Source organism: Chrysochloris asiatica, unplaced genomic scaffold, assembly GCF_000296735.1.
Source record: "Chrysochloris asiatica unplaced genomic scaffold, ChrAsi1.0 scaffold00058, whole genome shotgun sequence".
Taxonomy (NCBI): Eukaryota; Metazoa; Chordata; class Mammalia; order Afrosoricida; family Chrysochloridae; genus Chrysochloris; species Chrysochloris asiatica.
The window spans coordinates 2,124,914-2,131,744 of record NW_006408576.1 but is presented as its reverse complement, the minus strand read 5'-3'; the positions used below and the strand labels follow the sequence as shown (position 1 = coordinate 2,131,744).

The 6,831-nt window shown below is 38.5% G+C and overlaps 1 pseudogene; it reads left to right on the top strand.

Moving 5' to 3' along the window:
• The first annotated feature begins 3,165 nt into the window (after positions 1-3,165).
• LOC102819255 lies at positions 3,166-5,288 on the top strand (annotated as a pseudogene).
• The last annotated feature ends 1,543 nt before the right edge of the window (positions 5,289-6,831 follow it).

Here is a 6,831-nt window from a genome sequence, read left to right as displayed (position 1 = left end):
ATCATATAGAAATGTTTATCAATTTGATTAAGTAATTACTTTTCCTCTGAAACCACGCAGGCCTGGCAGTGAAATGACATACTTAAAGTGCTGACAGGAAAAAAAAAATCATTCAAAATTCTGTACCCTGAAAACTTGCCATTCACTAACGATTGCAACTTAGAGACATTCCAGCATAAACAAAAGTCAAAGGAATATGTTACTATGAGACTCACTGTACAAGAATTGCTAAGGACAATTCCATAGGTTGATATGGGAAAACACTTTCCTTTCCTGAACAGGTACAATGATCAATTTAAGGAGGATTTGTTAAATTGTTGTTTCTGTAAAGTGCCGTTGAATGGGTTCCGACCCATTGCGACCCTGTATAGGATTTCCAAGGAGCAGCTGGTGAGCTTGAACTGACGACCTTGCAGTTCAAATGGCTTTGCAGTCTGACTCATTAACCCACAGCGCCACACTAGGACTCCATGGGCAGTGTAACTTCAAAGTAGACATGCAGCACAAACACAATAGTAATTCTCTCAGGGAAAGCAGAGCTTGTAAATGCTCTTTAATTTGCTTGGATGATTTTGTTGCTAAGGAGTATCTTATGGGAAAATTGATTTTAGGAAAACTGCCTTATTGTCTGAGTTCTTTTCCTGTTCTCCTTTTCAAAGACATTTCCTTTTCTCAAAGCTGTGAGAGTAGGAACAAATTAGTCCTACTTATTATGCAAATGTGTGGGCTTTTTTCAAACAGCTGCTAGAGTGATTTTCCCTTTTAGATTTTTTTAAACTGAATGCCACATATACAACTTTTTAATACTCATACAATGAATGGGGCTGTAGTGATTTAGTGATAGAATTCCTGTTTAACCATGCTGGAAACCTGGGTTTTGATTCCAGAATAATGTATCTCAAATGCAGTATCGTGTAGGATTTTTATCTTATAAATCAGTAGTGAGATCCTCACGTTTGACATGCATAAACTTGTTTAGTTTATTGAAATGTAATCATGGCAAAGCATGCAATTAAACCTCAAGAAATTAATTTTAGAACCAGTGAATCAGAATGAATATTACAATTACAAAGTTGTTCAATGGTTCCCTTACTGTAGTCTAGTTGCTTCCCACTCAGCAACCCTGGATAGGGTTTCTGAGACTGTAAATATTTCCCGGAGTAAAAAACCTCATCTTTCTCCCAAGGAGAAGCTGGTGGCTTTGAATTGCCTACCTTATGGTTAGCAGTCTAATGCTTACCCTACAGAGACATTAGGCCTCCCTGGTCTATGGTTAGAGGCCAAACATTTGATTTCAGGCATTTGTGTTAAATGGGAGCTCTCTGGAAGAAGTCTTGGATGTGACAATGCTTTGAACTCAGTATAAGTCCCTTACAGCTAAGGTCAGTGGTGGCCGAGTCTCAGCAAGCGCTCCATGTTCAGAGAAAATAAGACACTAGAGAAAGATCTTTTTGCCATTGTCATTTTTTGATGAATGAGCAGACATTCAGAATTTTCTATGTGACATTCTCAGTTTGGTTTCACATAATGCAGGTCAGTGTGCCATCAAAGATTAGGATGTTTGTGTTTTTTCCAAGTTTTGAGGTCGGTAAATGTTGTATCCTTTGTTCAAAAGTAATTATTAGGGAGATTGTCTAGATTAAGGTCTCAAGGATAGTTTTAAAAGTTTGTCTATGCTGTTTTTTTTTTGTCACAGCATTCTGTGTCAAAGCCAACTTCAAAGTTGTTTACACTGTTTATACACTTCTTTGTTTATAAATGGAGTGTTGGTATGGTGTTGTAAGATAATGATGTGAATGGAACAATGCTCTTAAAACTTTTATTTGCTGATGGGGCACAATTCAAAATGAGAAGAAACAGCTGTAAGTATTCATTAATAATTGGTACATGGAATATACAAAGTATGAATCTATGAAATTGGAAGTTGTCAAAAATGAAATGGAATGCATAAACATCGATATCTTACACATTAGTGAGCTGAAATGGACTGATATTGGACATTTTGAATCTGATAAGCAAATAGATTACTACACTGGGAATGACAAAATGAAGAGGAAAAGTGTCACATTCATCATAAATAAACAAATAAATAAATAATTCAAGATCTATCTTTAAGTACAATGCTGTCTGTGATAGGATAATATCCAAACACCTACAAGGAAGACCCATCAACACAACTATTATTCAAATTTACAAACCAATCACTAAAGCCCCAATGATGATGAAATTGAAGAATTCTACCAACTTCTTCTGTCTGTAACTGATCAAACATGCAACCAAGATGCTTTGATGATTACAATGAGAAATTTGGGAACAAGAAAGAAGGATCAGTAGTTGGAAAATATGGCCTTGGTGATAGAAATGATGCTGGAGACTGCATGAGAGAATTCTTCCAGACCAATGATTTATTCATTGAAATGCCACTTTTCAACAATATTAAAGTTGACCATGCTTCTGGACCTCACCTAATAGAATACACAAGAATAATAATGAGTACATTTGTGGGAAGAGACAATGAAATCCTCCATAACATCAACCAAAACACGGTGAGTGGCTGACTATGGAACAGACCATCAATTGCTTATATTCAAGTTCAGGCTGAAGCTGAGGGAAATGGAAACAAGTTCAGGAGACAAAATATGATCTTGAATACATCCCACCTGAATTTAGAGACCATCTCAAGAACAGATTAGGCACTAATGATTGAAGACCATAGAGTTGTGAAATGACATCAAGAAAGCCATACAGGAAGAAAACAAAATGTCGCCAAAAAGACAGGAAATAAAGAAATGCCCCAAACTGACATCAGAATAGATTCTGAAACGCGCTGTCCAGCACACAGATGTGAAAGCAAACAAAAGACATGAAGAAATAAAACAGCTGAATAGATATTCTCAAAAGGAAGACTGAGAAGACATAGTCAATTATAACAATGAAATGTGCAAAGTCCTGAAACAAGAAACCCAAAAGGGCATAGCATGCACAGCATTTTTCAAGCTGAAAGAACTGACAAAAATATTCAAGTTTTGAATTTCCATAATGAAGGAGTCTATAAGCAAAATACTGAATGATGAACTCTTTTGAGTTACACTCGCGAGCCTCATACGAGCTGTACTCAGCACCTTCCCACAGCTGCTTGCTACTTGCAGCCCTTCCCCCTTCAAGATGCCTGAGGAAGTGCAACATGGAGAGTAGGTGGTGGAGACCGTTACCCTCCAGGCAGAGATTGCCCAATCACATCACTCATCATCAATATCTTCTACTCCAACAAGGGAATTTTCTTCCAGAAGTTGCTGTCAAATGTTTCTGATGCCTTGGACAAGATTCACTATGAGAGTCTGACAGATCCTTCGAAGTCAGTGGTAAAGACCTGAAAATTGACATCATCCCCAACCCCAGGAATGTACTCTAACTCTGGTGGATACCAGCATTGGCATGATCAAGACTGATCTAATAAACTATATGGAAACCATTGCCAAGTCTGGTATCAAAGCATTTATAAAGGCTCTGCAGGCTGGTACAGACATTTCCATGATTGGGCAATTTGGTGTTGGCTTTTATTCTGCCTGTTTGGCAGCAGAGCAAGTGGTTGTGATCACAAAGCATAATGATGATGAGTAGTATGCCTGGGAGTCTTCTACTGGAGGTTCCTGTGCTGTTCATGCTGACCATGGTGAACCCATTGGTGGGGTATCAAAGTGATTCTGCACCTTAAAGAAGACCAGGCAGAGTACCTAGAGAAGTGGAGAGTGAAAGAAGTAGTGAAGAAGCAATCGCAACTCATGGGCTATCCCATCACCCTTCATCTGGAGAGTGAGAAAAAGAAATCAGTGGTGATGAGGCAGAGGAAAAGAAAGGTAAAAAAGAAGACAGGATGAAAAAGAGAAGCCTAAGATTGAAGATGTAAGCTCAGATGGGGAAGATGATAGTGGTAAGGACAAGAACAAGAAGACCAAGAAGATTAATGAGAAATGCATTGACCATGAATAACTAAACAAGACCAAGCCCATTTGGACCAGAAATCCTGATGACATCACCCTGGAGGAATATGGGGAGTTCTACGAGAGCCTTACAAATGACTGGGAAGACCATTTGTCAGTGAAGCATTTCTCTGTAGAAAGTCAGTTGGAATTCAGGGCATTGCTATTCATGCTGGGCTCCCTTTGATCTCTTTGAGAATAAGAAGAAAAATAACAACATGTGTTCATAATGGACAGCTGTGATGAGTTAATACCAGGGTATCTCAATCATCTGAGGTGTGGTGGACTTAGAGGACCTACTCCTAAACATCTCCCAGGAAATGTTCCAGCAGAGCAAAATCTTGAAGGCAATTCAAAAAACCTTTGTCAAAAAGTGCCTTGAGCTCTTCTCTGAGTTGGCAGAAGACAAGGAGAACTATAAGAAATCCTATGAGGCATTCTCTAAGAACGTGAAGCTTGGAATTCATGAGGACTCTACTAACTGGCGATGACTTTCTGAGCTGCTGTGCTATCATACTTCCCAGTCTAGAGATGAAATGACTTGTCTCTCTGAGTATGGTTCTTCCATGAAGGAAACCAGAAGTCTATTTATTATATCACTGGCAAGAGCAAAGAGCAGGTAACCAATTCTGCTTTTGTGGAATGAGTATGGAAGCGGGGCTTTGAGGCAGTTTATATGACCGAGCATTTCAACGATAACGGTGTACAACAGCTCAAGAATGTGGATGGGAAGAGCCTGGTCTCAGTTACCAAGGAAGGCCTAGAGCTACCACAGGAGAAGAAGGAAATGGAAGAGAGTAAGGTCAAGTTTGAGAACCTCTGCAAGCTCGTGAAGGAATTCTTGTATAAGATTGAGAAGGTAACAATCTCCAAAAGACTTGTGTCTTCAGCTGCATTGTGACTAGTATATAATACTGGATGGCCAATACAGAATAGATCATGAAAGCCCAGGCACTTCGGGACAACTCTACAATTGGTGGGCTACATGATGGCCAAAAAACACCCGGAGTTCAATCCAGATCACTCCATCATGGAGACACTGAGGCAGAAGGCTGAAGCAGACAAGAACAACAAAGCTGTAAAGGACCTAGTGGTCCTGCTCTTTGAAACTGCACTATTGTCTTCTGGCTTTTCCCTTGAGTATTCCCAGACCCACTCCAACCACATCTACCACAGGATCAAGCTGGGTTTAGGCATTGATGAAGATGAACTAACAGCTTAAAAACCCAGTACTGCTGTTCCTGATGCAATACCTCCACCCCCGTTGAGGGTGATGAGGATGCATCTCACATGGAAGAAGTAGATTAGGCATTTCTACCTACAAAACTTGTGCCCTCTCTATAGTGTCCCTGTGGTTCCCACAACAGCTTTGAGTGGCCCTGTCCCACCTGGTCCCTCTGCTGATAACTAATGGTTAGTTTTGCTCCTGGGCCTTGTGCATAAGGCAAGATGTAAGGCCCTCAGGCTCTGTCTCCCTCCCTTACTCAGGAGTGAAGTTAGATGTTGTGCATTGTGTTCGTTTGCTGTATTTTGTTCTGAAATTAAAGTGTGCAAAATGAAAATAATGTCATTTTATACAGTTAAAAAAAAATACTGAATGATGCAGACAGTATCAAAAGAAGATAGAAAGGATACACAGTCACTATACCAAAAAGAAATGGTAAACGTTCAACAGTTGTAAGAGGTAGTGTATGATAAAGAACCAATGGTAGTGAAGGAAGTCCAAGCAGCACTGAAGGCACAGGCAAGAAAACAAGACTCCAGGTATTGACAGAATACAAATTAAAGTATTCAAACAAACTGATTCAGCAGGAACTCACTTATCTATACCAGGAAATTTGAAAGACAATTATGTATTCACCTGATTGAAAGAGATCCATATCTGTGCCCATTCCAAAGATATGTGATACAACGAAATGTGAAAATCATTAAATAAAATTATTAATATCATATGGAAGTAAATTTTTGTTTATAATTATTCAAAAATGGTTGAAACAGTACATAGACAGGGAATTTTAAGAAATCCAAGCTGATTCTTAAAAGGATGTGGAATGAAGGATATTATTGCTATCAAGAGATGGATCTTGGCTGAAATAAATTAATATGAAAAAGACATCAACTTGTGCTTTATTATCTATACAAAAGCTTTTAAATGAGTAGACCATTACAACCATTGGCTAACATTTTGAAGAGTGAGTATTCCAGAACACTTAATTGTGCTCATCAGGAACCTGTACATTGACCAATAGGCAGTAGTAGAACAGAACAATGGAACACTCAATGGTTTTAAATCTGGAAAGGTATGAGCCAGGGTTGTATCCCTTTATTTTTATTTATTTATATATTATTTATATTTATTCAATTTGTATGTTCTGTAAATGATCCAAAAAGATGAATTATAAGAAGAACAACATGACAGCAGGACTGGAGGAAGACTCATTAACAATCTCAATCTGTGATATGCAGATGACACAACCTTACTTGCCAGAAGCTAAGAGGATTTAAATACTTACTAATGAAGATCAAAGACTACAACCTTCAGTATGGATCACATCTAAGTGTAAAGACAATAAAGATCCTGAAAATTGGATCAATAAATAACATCATGATAAGTGGAGAAAAGAGTGAAGTTGTCAAAGACTTGGTTTTACCTGGATGCACAATCTTGACAGTGGAAACAACAGTCAATAAATCAAAGACAGACTGCATTAGGCAAATCTGCCACAAAAGATCTCCTTAAGTGTTCAAGAGCAAAGGTATCAGTTTGAGGGCTAAGGTGTGCCTGACCCAAGTCATGGTATTTTCAATAAACTCATATGCAGGTAAGTTGGGCAATGAATAATCAAGATGA